The sequence below is a fragment of the Pogona vitticeps genome, chromosome 3 (genome assembly GCF_051106095.1).
Source record: "Pogona vitticeps strain Pit_001003342236 chromosome 3, PviZW2.1, whole genome shotgun sequence".
Lineage (NCBI taxonomy): Eukaryota > Metazoa > Chordata > Lepidosauria > Squamata > Agamidae > Pogona > Pogona vitticeps.
In genome coordinates, this window is record NC_135785.1 from 226,180,770 (window position 1) to 226,200,472 (window position 19,703).

A 19,703-nucleotide genomic window follows, 5' to 3' on the forward strand; every position below is an offset into this window, starting at 1 on the left:
TCTCTCTCTCTCTCGTGATTATATAAAGTATCCAACTGCAAAGATTAAAATGTAGGTCAATGAATATTTCTAATAGTGCAGTCAAGAGCAAAGGGTGGTAGAGAGATTAAAATATTGCTTTAAAATTAAGAGGGAGGATACACTTAAACATGCTTAGAATTGAGATCAAGCAGATGCCGGAAAAGGGGATTCTGAGAGTTATAATTTTAAAAACTAGGTTTTCTAACCTCTTTCATCAAAGGTACTCTTTTTGGTAACATAGCATTCAGCCAAATACTCACTGGCTTCATGGGATGCAGATATATACATTGTAGATGTCATTACATGAATTCATCCATTTCATTGTCCAACAGCAAGCACTGTGCTCTTTCTTGTTATTGGACTACAATTCCCAGAATTCTCTAAGACTTCTGGGAATTGCAGCCCACAAGCTCAGATCTGCACACCAGTATATTTTGCTCCCTTAGAAAAGAGCTCTTGAGTTATTTACTGGCTCTATTGGCTTTTCTGGCTTCCTTTAGTTGATTTGTAAAGAAGCTGCTATGATGCTTCTTGGGAGTCATAGTTCTTTGGGAGGTGCTCTCCAAAGAGTCTAGAGGACAATGAAACTACAACTCTCAGGAAACACCGTGGCAACTTCTTTTAAAATCAAAACCAAATCAATAAAAGGAAGCAAATGCTGGGGAAACGGATAGTGCATGTAAATAACTCAAAAGCCCTATTCTAGGGGGATGAAACCTACATGTGCTCAGATTTGGGTTAATAGGCTGCAATTTCAGAATTCTTTAAGAATTCTGGGAATTGCATCTCCAAAACCTGTGATCCTTCCCCTTTCTAACCCCTGTGCTCTTTGTATTACAATGCTAGAAACTGTGGCCAAAAATATGAAAGGGCACCATAATATCTGGAAAATTTAGAAGCGATTAATACCCAGAGAGACATGATCCGTGATATCAGTGGTGATGCCACCAATGATTCACAGGTATCTAATGATGCCTCACAGATATAAACCCATCATGTTCACTGAGGCGCTTCAAATTATCAAGATGAACTTCCTTTCTCTCTTTATGTTGTTCCTTTTTCTTTGGCTGGCCATGGGGGAGAGTTGATCCCAGCATAAAGGTATACGAAAAACAAGTGGTTGACTATGGATAGATCCAGTAATAAGTTATTTGCATAAGGGATTACATTTCTGCTTGGCTGAGTCAGTCTGTCAAAAAACACCTGTGCAAGTTTTCTTGTTTCCTCCAGCATTTTTGTGTTTTTAAAATATTGTGCTAAGATATGTGTTTCTGCCATGTTTTTTACTTTGCATTAATCTTTTTGCCTTCAATGTGTCATCATAACTTGTTTCCTCTAAAATGTAATATAATTCTTCCTAAAATATAATCCAGCCTATCCATTGCCTCTCTTCCTGATTTGTGTACCAGAGAGTTTACAAGTTAAAGAAGGAGAAAACATTTGGCTTTGAGTTCTTTTTGGTCTTCTTTTGTTCCTTGCCCTTCTTGCACCTAGGAAACAAGACAGACCCCCCAGCTGAAACCCTCCCATTCATGGGATAAAACAGGGATTTCCTTCATATTGGCTGGATGAAGGAGATGGTGGCGGAGGGCACTAATTCCACATGATAGTAAATTGAACCACCTCACCCTCTTGCCTTATCATAGAGGCTGGCTGAGTAATAAGCTTTACAGCAGCTCAGGACTAAACTTTAAAATGTTACTTTTCAGGTCTGCAACTCTCAGTGGCCATCAAAGCTAGTCATTTCTGTGAGGTGTGGTCCAAAAAGTGTTTTTATGGCTTTTTTGGGCCTCCTTTGGGGTGGCAGAGACACATTCCACAATTTCCTCAGACAATGTTAAGGACACATGCCCATACCTCACTTGGTTTCGAATCATTTGGTGTCTCTCTCCCCAATGCCCCCCAAATTCTGGGAAATGTAGCTTAGTAAAGGCTTTCGATGATCTTATTTTATCAGTCTTATTACTGATAAAAACTCCCATTGTTCACCCCCAGCAGTCCAGTATTTTGTTCAAAGAAAGCAGAAGAATTGTGGATTTCTGATTGTGGCAAATAGTGTGTGAAAATCTCTTAACAGCAGAGCATTCCAGATGTGTGAGAACCAGAACGAATGTGTTGCCAGGAGCATTTGTATTAAGACTATAAAAGAAAAAAAGTGAAATATGTACTATATGGATTGTGCAGTATGTGTACTAATACACTGTACTGTATAAAAACAAGGAATAATTTCGTAAAGTTGATAATAAAGCCACACTATTTCAATGAACTTCATTTCTTATTAATAAGGCAGAGCAGTGGTGAGACTTTTGGATTTTTACTGGGGAGACCTTGGTTCAAGTCTCCATTAAGAAGAGTTTGGAAATCAAGTGATAATTTTTAAATTGCTTTAATTTTTGTTTTAATTGGGGTGTCACTATAGGGTATGAAGTGATTTTTCAATTTGTTTAAAAGCCCTTTAAGTGAAAAATATTTTTTGATATTGTTGGGAACAAGAAGAGGTGCAGCCCTCCAAGGTAATGGTATGCATGATTTGGATCTCTGAAAATTGCCTTTTGGTGCTTTAACATAATTACTCCAAAGTAAAGTCAATCCCCTCCACAAAATACTTCTCACTTTGAATTGTATGATATTAGGCTTTTTGCAGCAAGAATAGAGCCACATGGCACTTTTAAAGACTAACAAGCTTATTAAAGCATAAACTTGATACTACAAGACTCTGTTCTTGCTACAACAACACTATTGCATTACAAAAGCTGCCTTTTTTCCAAGTTTTCTAGAGATATTTGTGTTTAAGGAAGAGCTGTACAAATAATCCCAGCTTAATCTCCACTTGAACGCAAAGGCTGGTTTTGCTCTAGATGTAAATTTCCAACAGCAATTATCAAATTAAATTATCTATGAGAGGCTGGAAGTTGGACACAATATCCAAACCCATCTGGCGACCTTTCAGTCTAAAACACAGACAGACAGACAGACAGACAGACAGACAGACAGACAGACAGACACACACACACACACACACACACACACACACACACGTGTTACATTAAATGTTGCCAGTTATTTTAAATGCTGCACATATTTTGAGAGGACTTTACTTGGAACAATGTAGAGGAAATATGAGATGTTATATCCATCTCCCCACACAGTGAATCTCCATGGCTTACTGTAGCAGGATCTGCCATTGAATGGCAGAGAATATGCTTTGCATGCAAAAAGTTCCAAGTCACTGTCATCTGCTATTGTTGATGAGGATGAAGCAGTTAGCCAGGTGTCAGCACCATTTTTGCCACCTCTTAGACACTGGCAGGCCACATCCCCATGAATAGAACCATAACCTGCACCCCACATTCCTAAACCTCAAGCCATCACTTTTTTTCTTGGTGAGCAAATAACCAGTTGAACCGCCAGAAGCCTCTGTCCTGGCCTGGGTGAAGCTTAGCTCTAACTCAGTAGGGTAAAACATGAATGATCAAGAAAAAGGCTGTGTAGTCCCCAAGATCACACAAATGTAAGGGTAGTTGATACCTTTTATTGAACAACTATAAAATCATAGAAATTGCAAGTTTTTGTGGAAAAAACTCCACTTCCTCAGACTCAGCACAACCCCTTCTTAGATAGTGCAAAAAAATGTAGACAAGAGTCCAAAAATTGATGTTACATGTCTGAGAGGTGAATCCAGTCCTCTTGAGGCTGTGTTCTCAAGCATCCTTGCAGCATGGATTGGAATCTTTTTACATCCTGCTCTCAAGAACAAAAGACTGGCAATTACTCTGTGATTGCTCCAAACACACACTCTCATTTCCTGCTTTGAAATTGTATACAGTTTCTTTTTGGCCGTGGGGATGGGGAAGAGACAGCATAAAGATATAACAGCCTCCAGCACAAGTTAGAGGTTATATTTTGGTTCATTCATCAGCTTCCTATACATGTACACCATCAGTTATTAAGAGGACACATGCATTTCAAATATATTTCCCCCTTCCTTTTCCTTAGAAATACTTCTTGCCTTTCTGTACTGTGACTTGAAGTTACTTTCTATCTATGCTTCTAAACAGGTGTCAGAAGTCAACATGGTCAGGTACTTCTTGAAGGCCCAGGACCATATCACACATTAAGGGACACAGCACTTTCTGTGGTTACATTTCATTTCAGACACACAGTACTATCAAAACTCCATTCCTGAATATCCCCGCGCAGCTAGACTTAACAAGGGGTCATCCCCTACAGCTGGCCCATCCACTCACGCATCCAGTGGCAACAGCAGCCTCACTCATCCTTCCAATCACTCCCGGAGTGCTGCTCTCTTCCTGCTCGGCTAGCAGTGGGAGGGAGGACAAGTCTCCCTGAATGGCTGCTGATGCATGAGTGGATGGGCTGGCCACAGGGGCCGGCCCCTCGTTAAATCCAACTCTGTGGGGATATTCATATTCACGAGTACAAATACAGTGGTGCCTCGCATTACGATCGTTTCGTTTAACAACAAAATTGCATTACGATGAACTTTTTGTGATCATTTTGCGCTCACAAAATGATGTTTCCTATGGGGGAATTTTGCTTTGTGATGATCGGTTCCCTGCTTTGGGAACAAATTCTTTGCAAAACGGCGATTTTTCAAACAGCTGACCGGCGGTTTCAAAATGGCCACCGGGTAAATAAAATGGCTCCCCTCTGTGTTTAGGGATGGATTCCTCGCAAAACAGGCAGCGAAAATGGCCGCCCTATGGAGGATCTTCGCTGGATGGTGAGTTTTAATCCCATTGGAATGTATTAAACAGGTTTTAATGCATTTCTATGGGCTTTTTAATTTTGCTTTATGATGTTTTTGTTCTACAGTGATTTCGCTGGAACGAATTAACATCGTAATGCGAGGCACCACTGTACCCCGATCTCTAATATATATCCATCTCCTGATGACCAGTCACAAAACAAAAGCAACCTAATTTGCAACATGGAAAGTGAGCCAAACTAGTATGAGGATAACAGAAGACTTTTATCTGCTAAGAGAGGTCTGCTTCTAATGATGTGATAGGCATATTGTCTAGTCGGAGACCAACTAATTAATCAGTGCTAAATGTTTTTAAAATGACAGCCACCTGCTATAGAACCAAGCCAGGTGCTGGCTTATTTCTCATAATAAATGCTTTCCATGGAACTGGAGAAATGAATAATGAATGGCAGCAGCAAGCATTTCCAGAACAACAGGGCTGATTGTAGTCGGCAACTGTAGTGGGCATAGCACCAGCTGGGTGAGGCTGGTGTTGGGCCACAGCCCTTAGCTGGCATTGGCACTGTCCCCTTCTCAGACTTTTTCTGACACTTCTTTCCCAATAACAATCCATCTACCTACAACCTTGCATTCCTCCTGACCTGGACAGTCCATGAATGCCATCCTTCTCATTTAAAGATAAGTCTCTGTTTTGACAACATAATCCCCCTCTTTTAAACCAAAGAGACAATAGAAACTCATCATTTTATTGAGCTAGATTATTCCCATCTGCTTCAAACTGCTTATTGGTTAGAATGAAAATAATGAAAATCTGTCTATGAGAATACAAACAACTTCTGAGGATTATAATGAAAACTGCACACAAGAATACAGAGAACTGTTGGTCTTATTTTCTTTCCCCAACAGTATACAGCAGTGAGGGTGAACCTTTTTGAGCCCAAGTGCCCAAACTGCAACACAGAATCAACTTATTTATTTCAAAGTGCCAACACTGCAATCAAAACCCGAATACTGAGGTTTTAGTTTAGAAGAAACAGCTCCTGCACTGAAAGAGTTAAATGCTTGTGTTGTGTTTTTTTTTTCTTCCTATGGGCGGTATTAACAAAGAAATACTTACTGGTCCTCCAATCCCCCATTGGGCTAGACTGGTAATAGTCGCCATTGCACACCTCCACTGGACCACTGCACCAGCAGAGGGGAATGCCAAAATCTGGGATCAGAGTACAGGCAAGTATTTCTCGATGGCGACTTATGGCTCACATGCCCACAGAGAGGGTTCTGTGTGCCAGCTGTGGCACACATGCCATAGGTTCGCCATCACTAGTATATGGATTAGTATTACCACAGATACTTTGGGGTAAGGATGGTGAATTTGCAAATTATGGTCTTCCATCCATGTTTCATGTAAGGAAAGAACATTTTCATCTATACACGAAAACCAGGTTCAAGAGACCTGTCCTGCTCTTGATGTGTTGCAATTTCAATCTGAAATTTAATTGTCTATTATTGCATTCTGATGAATACTAGGGAGATGCAAAAGAAAATGAATGAAATTTCCAGTGGTCTGCCTTGTAGCTTTGACATAGAGATCAAGATATCAACACACAATGTGTATTTAAATTTAAAGACAATTATTTTGAATCTGCCATTAAGATTTTATTTCAGTTGGAAATAATGGAAGGTACGGAAATATGCAATGATTTACCTTGCGAGAAATTTCTGACGTAATTGTGAGTCACATTACACAGGAAAAGGTCTTTGTGCCAACTAACAAAATCCAACTTCCTCTTCATTAAGTATTGGGAGATATTTCATGGCAGTTCTCTACATTGTAACCATGGAAATGGGATAATACATAGCATCAAAACAAAACAATATGTAGAAATAAAATTCTGTTAGTCACATTGAAAATCTGATAATGTGATAAAGCAAAAAATTTTTGGATGAAAATACTTATCTGGCTTGTTAAAATAATTTTAAAAATGTAGATTTTAACCGGGAACTGTTTCTATTAGGTATAGTACCAGAAAGTGTTGATAAACAAAATGTATATTTAATACTGCATATTTTAACAACTGCGAGAATTATATTTGCACAGTACTGGAAGAATGAAGAAACACCTCCAGATGAAGAAATAATTAAAAAGATAATGGATTGCGCAGAAATGGACAGACTGACATTAAAAATCAAAGAGAAGGAAGATTCGGAATACTATCAAACCTGGAATCTGTTTTATCAATAGCTAGAAGCACATTGTATAGATTAAGGGCTTAATATGTGCTGTAGTTGTATTAACAAATGACTCTAAGTGGAACCCAGGTGACATGATGTTAAATAAGCATGGACGGACTTTATAAATAATAATAAAAAGAAAGAAGGAGAAAATCTGCTGAAACACCTTTGTTTAAAATCAAGTAACTTGATGGCTATTTAATAAACCCAGGTAACCAGGACTGTGCATTTTAATCACATGAAGAGGAGCACATTGAGCGCCAAGGTAAAGAATAACTATAGCAAACAAACATTTTAAATAATGGCCTCAAAGCCCTTGACGCTAGTTTGCTTTGCCTATGACAGGCAGGCTTCCATAGGTCCATTCACAACAATATTTGTGTTTGCTACATTGGGTGATGCCCAGAGGAAGGCTCAATTTAAATGTTATAGATGATAACCTATTATTAGATTAGAGCCATACTAGCTTTCAGGAGACATGATTCTGGCAGTCTTCCATGTCTGAGAAATCCAGCTCGCAAACAAAGAATGTGCTTACAGCCTGAAAGCCAATCACAAAACAAAGAAGGCCAATATGCAGGTTACAGGAGGTGAGATAAACTCATACTGTAAATAATCACACAAAATCAAAATGTACTTGAGGGATTATCCATAACATACAATTCAGCCTTTAGAGGCTGAGAGAGTGATTTTGAAGGCACTTTATACCAAGCTGCCAGAATGGAATGCCACCTAAGAAACCTATTATGTTTACTCCATTTCTTTCAGTATTGCCAGGTGTCAGGGATGCAGTGCTTATCCTTTGGAAGGAGGTCAGAAGAACATAAGAAGATTGTGGCTGGGTGAGACCAACCTAGTCTGTCATTCTGTTCACAACCACTTTCCACTCACAGCCAAATGTTTAAAGGAAGCCCCAAACCACAAGCTCTCCTCCTCCCTTGTGTCCCCAGGAAACATTGTTCACGGAGGATACTGGAGCTAAAACCTGGTCAAGATGATGAACAGCCATTTATAGCTATGGGTATTCCTAAACATTTTAAAATAAGGGATGAGGTTTTCAGTTACCCTTTTGAAACACAGACCTGTTCCTTCATGCCTGGGATGAGCAGGCCAGGAGAGAGTTAATGAGCAAGTCCATTAACTGGGAGACTGTACCATGTGTGACTTATTGGTGTGAGAAAGGAATCTCCAAGGCTGCAGCTCACTCCTTGGTACAGAGCTAATTAGGAAAGAATGGTTCAACTGAAGAGGAGGGAGGGTAGTTGCTCTCTTCTTCAAGAAGGTTCAGGGTGATTTTATGTTTGATTGGTACATCTCCTTAAAGCGACTAAAAAGTGAAATGGTCGGTATAGAAATGAGAAAGAAGTTATTTAGTTTTAGGCTAGTATCTCTCAGGAGACTGGTGTGCTCATCTGCTGCCTGACTTGTATTCTCTATATGCTCTGGAACTACACTAAAACTCTGAAGGAACATGAATATTACCTTAGGATAGCTTGCTTTCTTGTTTTCTTTTGAGAACTATTCTGGCCTCAATTTCTTTTTGGAATGTTTATTTGCTACACAGCTTGTTGACTATTTATGTACCTTTAGAAATTGTTTGAAATGTTGCTCTTTCTCGCCTTCTTTCAACGTATTTATTAAAATATAAAAGTTTCATCTGTTTAGTTATTTTGAGAATAAGAGGGTTGTTGGTACTAATGACAGGGCTGGTCTCACCTACAGGGTGCCTGTGCGTTTTATGGCAATTTTGGTATTCCTATGTCGCAGAGGTGATATAAAGATCAAAAACGCTTAGCCTTGTGGATTTTGGTGACTCTCTGGAACACTGGGTAGTCAGAGTGACTGGAAGTGTTGAGCAGGGTACTGGGCAGGAAGTTTCCCCCCAGTCATCACCACATCTGCCCCTCCTGGAACTGAGCTGCACTAGGAAAGTCTGGGTAACATAGTTAAGTGATTTGTGTGGGCTCACTGACCTGGCTGAATCTTGACAGATATTAACACCTGAGTATATTTGCAAATATAAAGATTGAGTATATGTGAAGGTACAGTTTTAAACAGTTTTCTACAGCCAAAGACCACTCTTGTCACAGCAATTCTCCACATTTCTTCCTTGTCTTCCTCAGTGTATCCTCGCAACAAGGCAGGTTGGGCTGAAAGAGTGAATAGCCCTAAATTACTAAATTGGTATTATATCTCACACAAGGGATCAGAAGGTGCATCACAGTTTAACACTTTTAAGCACTACTCCACGCTGGCTCTCAATACAGAAGTTAAACTGAGTTCTTGAGAGGAGGGAGCAGGTCTTGAAGAAATAACTCTTTTTGCCGTTGCTTTTGTTAGAGCCCTCCAGCACATAAGAATGGAAGTCAGAGGGGAAAGACATTCAGAAAAGAACAACAACAACAACAACAAAGGTAGGAGTGAGGAAATTGTGAGTCTGGAAGACAATTTTCACTACCAGAACTGAAGTGATCTCATGGTCCTTTCATACACAGTCCCACTCCTGGAAACTCACGGTTTCTTCGGTTTCTTCATTTGGCAGCTTAGTTTAAGTGGGAAGTAGCAATTTTGTTGTGGTTATTGCTAGCTAACTGGGAATCACAAACGTGTTAGTCTATTGCAAACCGCTAAGAGATTTACCAAAGCCACCTCCTACATACCTGGTCTTGGGTATAAATATAACAAGGAAATTTGCATTAACTCTGCAATGTCTTGTTGGACAGAGGAGATTTTTTTTAAAAAAAATATGTAGCTTATCTCTACATCTCTCACATATGTTTCATCTCGGACATCCAGCCAACATTTTTGTGAGACCCCTGCATATATAATAGGTAGAAAAATAAATTAATGGAGACTTGGTGACTTTTGCCAAGTTTTTATGTTTTCAGAAATGTGTACTTACAAGAACTTGGAAGGTTACTTTTAAAAACAATTCATTTCTTTAGTGTTTCAGAGTAACCTTTCAACACTGCAATGCTGAACAAATCACACTCTATGTTATTTGTTGCATGGGTTATTACATTATTCATTCTTTTTACTCCTTCTTTAAAAATAATTTTAGAATTACAAAAGAATAGCATAAAACTGAAGAAGTCTGTCAAAAAACCTTAATGCACTAACTAAAACCCCTTAAAAAGTGACTAGTTACTTTTGAAAGTAACTAGAAAATGTTCTCATTACACCAGTGACATTTGTTCTATTCATTATATTGTTTTTTAAATTTGGCTTTGCCAAATAACCCAAAAGGAAATGGGTAACCATTTTACTTATTCCTTCCAGGCTTGATTAATTTCTGTGTTCTTTCCAGCAGAACCAGAACACCTTCCAGATGATGTCACTCCTTGTGATTAAGCTTGTAAATATATGAACTCTGACCCTTCTTCCTTTCCAATTGTGTGAAACGTAGTCACACAAATGTCACAGACTCCTTTTGGCTCATGCCTGGGATTAATGATCTACAACGCCACTCTTCCTTTTTATGTTTGGCACCATTTAATGAACGTTAAAACATGATCTTGAATATATTAACATTTTTTCTTGCTTCTCAAGGTGCTGAATTGGCAGCCTACAAATAACTTTTGAACCACCCCTGATGAGAGCAATCATTAGGGAGGAAACCATATTCCTACTCACTGCCCCACCCCAAATGTCTCTAATAGTTCTCATGTTTTCAACTCTTTTTCTTCTAAGAGGATAATATGAATATGAATATGAATCATGGGCTACATCTACACTGCACAATTATAGCAGCTTGATTCTGGCTTGCTCACCAGGGTTCCATGAAATCCTGGGATTTGTTGTTTGGTGAAGGTCTTGGAATTCTCGGTCACAGAGCTCTAGAATACTCCCCATGAATTATGCAGCAGGAATTGCTAAGCCTCTCACCAAACAGTGGATGACAGGATTCCAAAGGATGGAGCCAAAGCAGCAGTTGGAAGCTGGTGATTCCCATTTCGTGGGTGCTGTGAATCCAGTCCATGTTTTGACATACATTTTACAGGAGTTATCCAAGGTGCTGAACCTGCTTGGGAAACAGGGTTCAGCATTTTGTATAGGTCCCGCAAAGTACAAACTAAGACCCACAGTGAACTCACAGCACCACTGAAATTGGAATCACCAAGTTCCACTGTGTGGCAGTTAAATTGTAATCAAACTGCTATAAATGTGTTGTGCAGATACACTCTAATAATTTAAGAACTGAAGCCATATAATCTGACTCCTCAAAGCAACCCTAGGAAGGATTTACTCTCCCTTTCCCCTTGCTCCTATGCACAATACACCTTAGAAACCAAACTGGACTAGAATTGCAACAGTCATACCCCACAGAAAAATTAGCCTACATTCATTCATGGAGGCAGAAATAATCACCATTTTAAAAGGTACATTACGTCTTGTTTTTGTTTTCATTTAGCCTTACTTTGTTCCAAAATGACAGATTTTGACCACCATTTTAAAAAAGCAATAGCAATGTTGTACATGGAACATTTGTGGGCCTGGATTCAGTCACAAACTCAGAAAACAAGATTCTGGTCAAGGATCCATTCCCCCTCCCGCCTGTTTCTTCTTTTAATCCCTCTCCTTGTTAACAGCTGCTGGTTTCAGCATTACAAGGAACAGAAGCTTGTGTGTCGCTGCACGTATCAGCACCGTGGAAGACAACATTCTGCCTGTCTTATTTCAGAGCCCACGTACTGCCTTTGACACAAGCTCTGAAGTAGGCTTCAGCTAATGATCAAGCAGCATACAGACTGTGGTGCAGTCATCGTCCTGGATTTCTGGTGGGTGCCGCATCACACCTTCTCTTGCTTGCTTGCTGCAAAGCTCTCTGAAGCGGTGTTGGTTCTGGATATGGGTAAATAATGGAGGGCTTCACTCCAGTATGTTTTAAATGTGTAAAAATGTCACTTCAAATGTTGACGTGATTGCTTGTTAATTATAAATGACATTTTAACAAATTGAATCTTTGCTCAGTTGCAACACTTCAGTCATATGGTGAGGCCTCCGTTGTTATATTTGGCCACTTCTGTCTCATATAGTGAGGTTTCTGTTGTTATATTTGCCCATGAGGGAAAGTGAGAGCATGTCTTGACAGCAAAGACATAGCGAAGTTTTTATATATACTTTATTGCTACCTGCCTTTATGCCCATAAAAAGGATTCAAGGCAGCTAGAGGGTCTGTATGGAGGATCAGGCACAAAAACATAGTTCCGCCCAGGGCCATCTCAAGTTATTTTGCTTTCTGAGTTATGGTGCCCTTTCATGAGTGATGGGGGCCAAGTTACTTTTGCACCTGAGGCAGAAAATCTGACAATTTCCTCTCCCCATCTCTGCAAGTAAAACTATCAAAGAATAAAACACTAAAGCACTAACAGTATAGTACCCTTTAATGATGGGTAGCCCCATGGTGGCTACCTCACTTTGACTAATGGTGGTGCCAACTCTGGTAATTGTTGAGGATGGGTAAACCTTTGGGGGCCTGGGAGAGGAAAATGTCCCACAAAATAACTCAAGGGACACACACACACACACACACACACACACACACACACACACACACACACACACACACACACACACACACACACACACACACACACACACACACACACACACACACACACACACACACACACACACACACACACACACACACACGTTTATTGGTTGTTGGCTTGTGGTGCAGTGGTTAAACTGCTGTACTGCAGCCAAAATTCACATCATGATCGGGTTTAAATCCCAGGTACCTGGTTCAAGGTTGACTCAGTCTTCCATCCTTCCGAGGTCAGTAAATTGAGTACCCAGCTTGTTGGGGGGTCGGGGGTGGGTGGGAATGCAATGTGTAGCCTGCATAATTAAATTTTAAACTGCCCAGAGAGTGCTTTAGATGCTATGGGGCGGTATAAAAGCAGCATGCTTTGCTTTGCTTTTGGTACTAAACACACCTATACAATCAGGTCACAAACATCCTATAACTATAAAAGGAACTAAAAGAGTCCAAGTTGTATTGCAAAAGGAATGAAATCATCCCTTGCTAAATTAGCTGTTGTGATATAAGCCTTTTGTTGCCAGAAGGAAATAATTACAAGTAACTTGTTATTTCTAGTAAGTTACCTGTATGGTCCTTGTGAAGAAATTGAGAAATTGGAGGAGCATGGAATCCATTTGGAAAATTCAGGCTTCTTTCTTAGTATCTGGGAATGGTTGTCTGGGAATGTGAAGGACTGTGTCTATCCAGTAACAAGAAGACTTACCTATTCTGAGAGTGGCCTTTCAAGCCACTTGCTCGCTGGTACTGCACTAATTGGAAAGGGACTTCAGCTGTGTGAAGGAAGGGGGCAGAAAGTGCTCTTGTCCTTGTGTCAAATATATACACTACTGAGATGGGGCCAAAGGGGGTGAAGTGCTTCAACTTTTGAATACTTCCAGAATTACAGGATGGATTTACCACAAATTTAAAAAAAGAGGCTACAATAATTAATATTCTTTTAAGATTAAAAAAAAGTTAGGTACTCGAAATATATTTCAGCAATTTCTTAATGTGCTATAGAAAAATGTTGCTTGTGTCTGAATGTGGTGGTAGTGATGAATCACTTCTATAATTTTAAAAATCATAACTTCAAAACTGTTTGACCAAACATCACCAATCTTGGCACAGAACGTCATACTATCTGCTCCTCCTGTGCTGATCAAAATCCCAGTTGGAAAGCTATAAGTTATAGCTGCCCCCACTTTTAGAAGTGCCTTGGAGAACGTGGCTTTGCTTCACAATATCATAGATGCATTCTCATGCAGCTTTAATACAGAAATGCCTTTGTTCAGTATTTTGGGCAACTAGCCAGCCAACCCCCTGTGCCTTTTTCCATTCCATTGCCACTTCTCTTTTAGTATTTTATTTCCCACCAAATAGTTTTTTTGGCTTTATGTAGCGATCAGACATGCTCAGTCCTCCCTGTGTTAATTTGGGTGAAGGAATTCTCTTTAAGTTTTCTTCCTAAATAGGTTTTTTTTTTTTTTTTGAGGGGGTGAGGTATGGTGTTTTGGTTTGGAAGGGAGGGTACTTCTCCAAACCTTTTCCCGAACTGGGCCAATGTCTTCCTCTAGTTTCTCTAGGACCCACTCTGGCATCATAGCTGAGTTTGTCATTAGGAGTGATACTTTACCCTAGATCTATTTGTTTTCTTCTCAAATATCTCCCCTAGTTTGCCCACTTGCCTCATTTTGTCATTAGCGACAGAGTCAAACTGATTTGATTCCAGACGACGAGCACAGATTAATGATAATATATTGTTCTCTTGTTAGAAGCATACTTCACAGCCCGGTAATCCCTAACAAGGCTTCCTGAGATACAAACAAGAGCCTATATTTAAACCGACCAGTGAGCAGCTAATAAATAATCTAAACAGGGATACAGGAGTTCAGCATTGCTGACATGTCTGCACTGTCTACAAACAGAAAATAAATACACTACAGGAAACATAATTATTAACGTACAAGGCTGATAAAAATATTGTGTCAGCTAATGAACATTAGTTTATGATCAGAGGTCTAAAGCCTTCATAATTTATTCTCACACATAGTGCCTTTCTTTTATTGTGGAACATGAATTTTTTTCACATGAGAGTGCCCGCATCATTGTGAAGAATGCATTCAGGCCAGCGTTCTTGTGTAATGAAAAATATAAAAGGGAGGGAACATGGGAATGAATAGATAACATGGAAGTGAGTCCTGAAAGTACAGGTCAAACTGAAGCACTTTTAGGAACCATTGATTTCAACAGAGAAAGAGTTAAGTGCATGTTTAACCTTCCGAATGAAATAAATGGAATAATTTTTTAAAAAGATACTTAAGTTTGGCCTGATTTATACCTATAGCATTATACCATCATTCAACATAAGTTCACTGCAGTCATTAATGGGCTGTGTGTTAGGTTGAGCCCATTGTGTTTTCTAAGTTCCTCATCCCATGAACACATGGAATTTTTTTTCTGTTCTCAGTTAAGACCATAGGAAGCCACTGTATACTGAGTGAACCTGTAGGTTCACCAGCTGAGTATCATCAACTATCAGCAACTTTTTGGGGGGGGGGGCTGTCTGGATATTCAGACCTACTTGGAGATTATGGTGACTGAAAGTGGGTCTTCTTTGTGCACTTTGCCACTGAGTGATGGCCTGTCTCTAGTATCACACCCAGTATTCCCTGGTGGACTTCCATCCAAGTGCTAACTCGGCTCGACCTCATGATGTCCTGAAATAAATAAGACCGATGTGTTCAAGCTGGTACCAGCTTTGGTGGAGGAGCAGATGGGAAGAGAAGTGTCCAAGTCCCTCTTTTAGACAGGGGGTTTAGTTACTTTGCAGCTGTCCGCAGTGCTATAAAGCCACTTGTTCTTCCAATACTGCAGACAGTTGTGGAGAACTGTATTTGAGACAACAGAAACACATGTCCCTTATCACTGATCCTTGGCATGTTAAGTAGCAGTCAAAACTATAGATAGTCCATTACCTTTGAAAACACAGCTGGCTACCAATTAGAGCGTTTACCATGCTTAAAGTGTTCCCCAAATGCCTCTGAAAGTCCAAGTTCATTATACGGTTTATTAAATGTACCTCTTCACACATTGCTCAAGGGATATTTCTTTCATCTATACACTCCATCATGCATCTAGTCTGGGCTCACCTCACCTTTCCTAAGAGGTGTATATCACAGTAATGATATACATTTTAGCAGCTGGGTCTAGCCTTCGCGAGACCAGTAAGAAAAAAAAAAGAGTCAGTTTCTTTTGGCTGAGAACAAATGAAGCTGTGTTTCAGAAAATGATTCCCTTGAAGCATATTTTCAGTTAAGCTACGCCCTTTTGCCATCATTTTTTTTCTTTATGTTCCTGAAGGCAAAACTGGCCCTGTGGCTTTAATTAACATCTTGATAGATCTTCTTTTCCAGTGGATCTGCTGAAATGCAAGAGGAACATTTTGTTTTCTCACTCTGGAAGCCAGCAAATAAGAATAAAGCAAGTACCTTAATAGGCTGCTTTCTGGGATTTTCTGGACAGGTCTTAGTATGACATCTATCAGCTGACAAATGTTTGCCAGATTTTGTGCAGAAATGTATGAATGAATGTCAGAGAAGCAAAGGAATGCCATGACTGAGGCTTCAGAATTGGTCCACATACAGTATTTTATCATGCCATTATTATAACAGTGCAAGTTGTCATTTGTTATTTTTCTTGGTCCACAACTATTTTTCTAAGACAATAAAAACTGAACCTCATATCTGCATCCAATAAAATAGCATCAGTTTCTTTTTGACCATAAGTGAGGAGGCGGATCCACAGCAAACTAAATTTTACGAAGGGCTACAATGCCAGGTTTGAGGCTGTCACATATTTGAGATGGTTAAGTTTGTTTTAATTTGAAAAAAAAGCAAGCAAGGGATAGGATTTGAGAAGCTAAATGTATTTTGATTAAGGCTGCCACCCTAAACATTGGTGAGTGTGTGTCCTTATGCGGTTGGGTAGCAGATATTCTGGAGCAGCCGGCATGGTCACACCGAATCCCTGATGGCATCTTGTGATTCATTGCGAAGGCAGCAAACCCTCCACGCTTTCCCCCCTTGTAAACAAGCAGGTAAGCATCTTATTTCTAACGTCAATTGCATTCTTGTAGTTGTTCCAGAATTGTTTCTCCTTAAAAATCCTTATGTAAATAGTTTTGGGTGCCTGGAAATTTACAGAGACATTTTTTTGGTTATACTGTTAATGAGTAGCGGGGAGATGCTTGTTTTGTTTTTAGGAGCACTCTGGTTTCTGTAGGTTTCAGGGATCACAATCCTTTTAAAAGCAAGGTGTGTGTACCCTATGTTTGGTTCACTTGTCACTACTACACATTCTTATCTGTAAATCAGTTTCTTTGTATTAAATAGGGCTTGCTTCTGAGTATAGACTTGGCTTGTAAGTGTAATTCTTTGTGCTTTCCAGAGTACCCAGTACTACCTTTTTTATTATTTATAGTGCAATCCTAAATTGATTTCTTCAGAAATACATCTCACCAACTTCAGGTTAAGATCTGCTCCCTGATAATCCTGCCGAAAAGGAGTTGAATTCTGTAACGCCTGCTTCAATGTTGCTTCCTTTTCAAAAACATTGTTTATGAAGTCGGAACATGGGAAAAAACACTGAACAGCAGTTTGGAGGAGGCAGGACAGAAGAAAAGCTAGCCATGAATAAAAACACTGATGCTTTCACTCTATCAGCAAAGATGTTGACAGCCTTGTTAGAAAAACCCAGGCTTTCTATCTCAGGAGCAGAAAACAGAGGTCTTCATGGATATGTGACAATCCTTCTCCATCTGTCAGCTCCATTTTAAACTTGTATTATTTTTGTTCTTTCTCCCACCTTTAGGTGCATCAACCATTAACTCAGTCCCAAGATATGATGTGAAGAAGAGCAGCCACTGCTCTGTCACCAAAAAGGATGGTATTTTTCCAAAAAAGGGGAGGCTAAATAAATAAGGGATGTGGTGGCACTGTGGGCTAAACTGCAGAAGCCTGTGCTGCAGGGTCAGAAGACCAGCAGTCGTAAGATCAAATCCACATGATGGAGTGAGCTCCCATAGCTTTGTCCCAGCTCCTCGCCAACCTAGCAGTTTGAAAGCATGTAAATGTGAGTAGATAAATAGGTACCATCTTGGTGGGAAGATAAAATGGCATTCCCTAGTCACGCTGGCCACGTGACAATGGAAAACTGTCTTCGGAGAGGCGCTGGCTCTATGGCTTGAAAAGCAGGATGAGCGCCGCCCCCTAAAGTCAGACACGACTGGACTGAAAATGTCAAGGGGAACCTTTACCTTTTTTAAATAAATAAGGCATAATATATAATACTGTAACTCTGCAAAATGTCCCGTAGCATGTATTTTTTGCAGCTTACTAAAAATGAATACACACAGAAATTGAATAAACAGAGGCAACTGTATCTTTGTTGAAATTTCTAGCTAGATAACAGAATTGCCACACCAAGCCATGTCCTTCCTGCCATCATCAGTATTGTAGTTATATCAGTGTGTCTGCTTTGTGGCTTTTTTTACAAAATGATTCCCCACTCCCTGCCATTTTGCTCAAAGAATGGGGTGCTGATAAGATGCAGAGCCTCTACTTTCCCTGTTCATTCAGGGAAATTTACGGAGGTGGGGTAGATAGAGGGACCACTGATACCTAACCCAAACAGAGAGCCTGCATCAACAAAAAAGGAGAAATAGTCTTCAAATGGAGGCCATATGGTCTCACTAGCTGGACCATAAAGAAAGCTGACCGCCGAAGAATTGATGCCTTTGAATTGTGGTGCTGGAGGAGACTCTTGAGAGTTCCCTGGACTGCAAAGAGAACAAACCTATCAATTCTAAAGGAAATCAACCCCGAGTGCTCATTGGAAGGACAGATCCTGAAGCTGAGGCTCCAGTACTTTGGCCATCTCATGAGAAGACAAGACTCCTTGGAAAAGACTTTGATGTTGGGAAAGTGTGAAGGCAAGAGGAGAAGGGGACGACCGAGGATGAGATGGTTGGACAATGTCATCGAAGCAACCAACATGAATTTGACACAACTCCAGGAGGCGGTGGAGGATAGGAGGGCCTGGCGTGCTCTGGTCCATGGGGTCATGAAGAGTCGGACACGACTAAACGACTGAACACACACAGTGTGAAAGTATATACTGTTGGAATTTAGCAACTGTTGTATGCTGCCTTTAAGAGATGCTGGAAGGGACCTTTCTGGGCTGCAGCAACTGTCAATAAATCCAACAGTGGCCAATTGTGTGCTCTCTGCCTCAGATTTTGAGGCAGAGAGGGCCTCTTTATTGAATAGTTCTTTTTCAGTCAGGGTCAGTTAGAGTCAGCTATGTAGTCAGTCAGTATTCTGTTAGCAAGGTATTCAGTCAGCCATGTAGTTAGTTGGTATGAAGTTATAAATCAGTTCATGTAACGAGTCATTATTTTCTACAATATGCTGTTTTAATCTATTCAGAACTGTGATAAATAGAACCTTTTAATCTTTTCTCTTACCAGTGTCTCTGAGTGAGTTATTGAGATGGTAAGTGCCAGTTTAGAAGAACAAACAAATAAGGCATGATATGTTTCGGGAGACTTGAAATTAATTCTGCTCAGTGAGTCCCTGAACTAGCATAGCTAGAGGTTTTAACCCATGTGTTTCCACACTCTACCAAGACATATTCCTGTACATATATTAAGTTTAGCAGGCTTGGCTCTGGCTTGGGTGGTAGACTACAAAGAACACTATACAGTGGTGCCTCGCTAGACAGTTACCACACATGACAGTTTTTTCGCTAGACATTGACTTTTTGCAATTGCTATAGCGATTCACAAAACAGTGATTCCTATGAGGCAATTTCGCTGGACGATGTTTGGTCCCTGCTTCGCAAACCGATTTTCACTAGATGATGATTTTGACAGCTCCCTCTGTGCTTGCAAAACGGGTATTTTCGGGACTTAAGCTTCACAAGACAGCGATTTAAACAGCTCATCGGGGGTTCGCAAAGCAGCTTTCCTATGGCCAATCTTCGCTAGACAACGACGATTCTTCCTCATTGGAATGCATTAAACAGGTTTCAATGTATTCCAATGGGGAAATGCTTTTTGCTAGACAATGATTTTGCTAAACAGCTTCCATTAATTTCATAAAGGAAGAATGCAACTTATGTGTAAATGAAATCAAT

The 19,703-nt window shown here is 40.0% G+C and overlaps 1 long non-coding RNA gene across 1 annotated transcript; it reads left to right on the forward strand.

The window, feature by feature from the left end:
- Positions 1-16,276: 16,276 nt before the first annotated feature.
- LOC144588009 (uncharacterized) lies at positions 16,277-19,031 on the forward strand. Its single transcript, XR_013543307.1, has 2 exons — positions 16,277-16,605; positions 17,379-19,031. It is a non-coding gene; the product is annotated as an uncharacterized LOC144588009 (long non-coding RNA).
- The last annotated feature ends 672 nt before the right edge of the window (positions 19,032-19,703 follow it).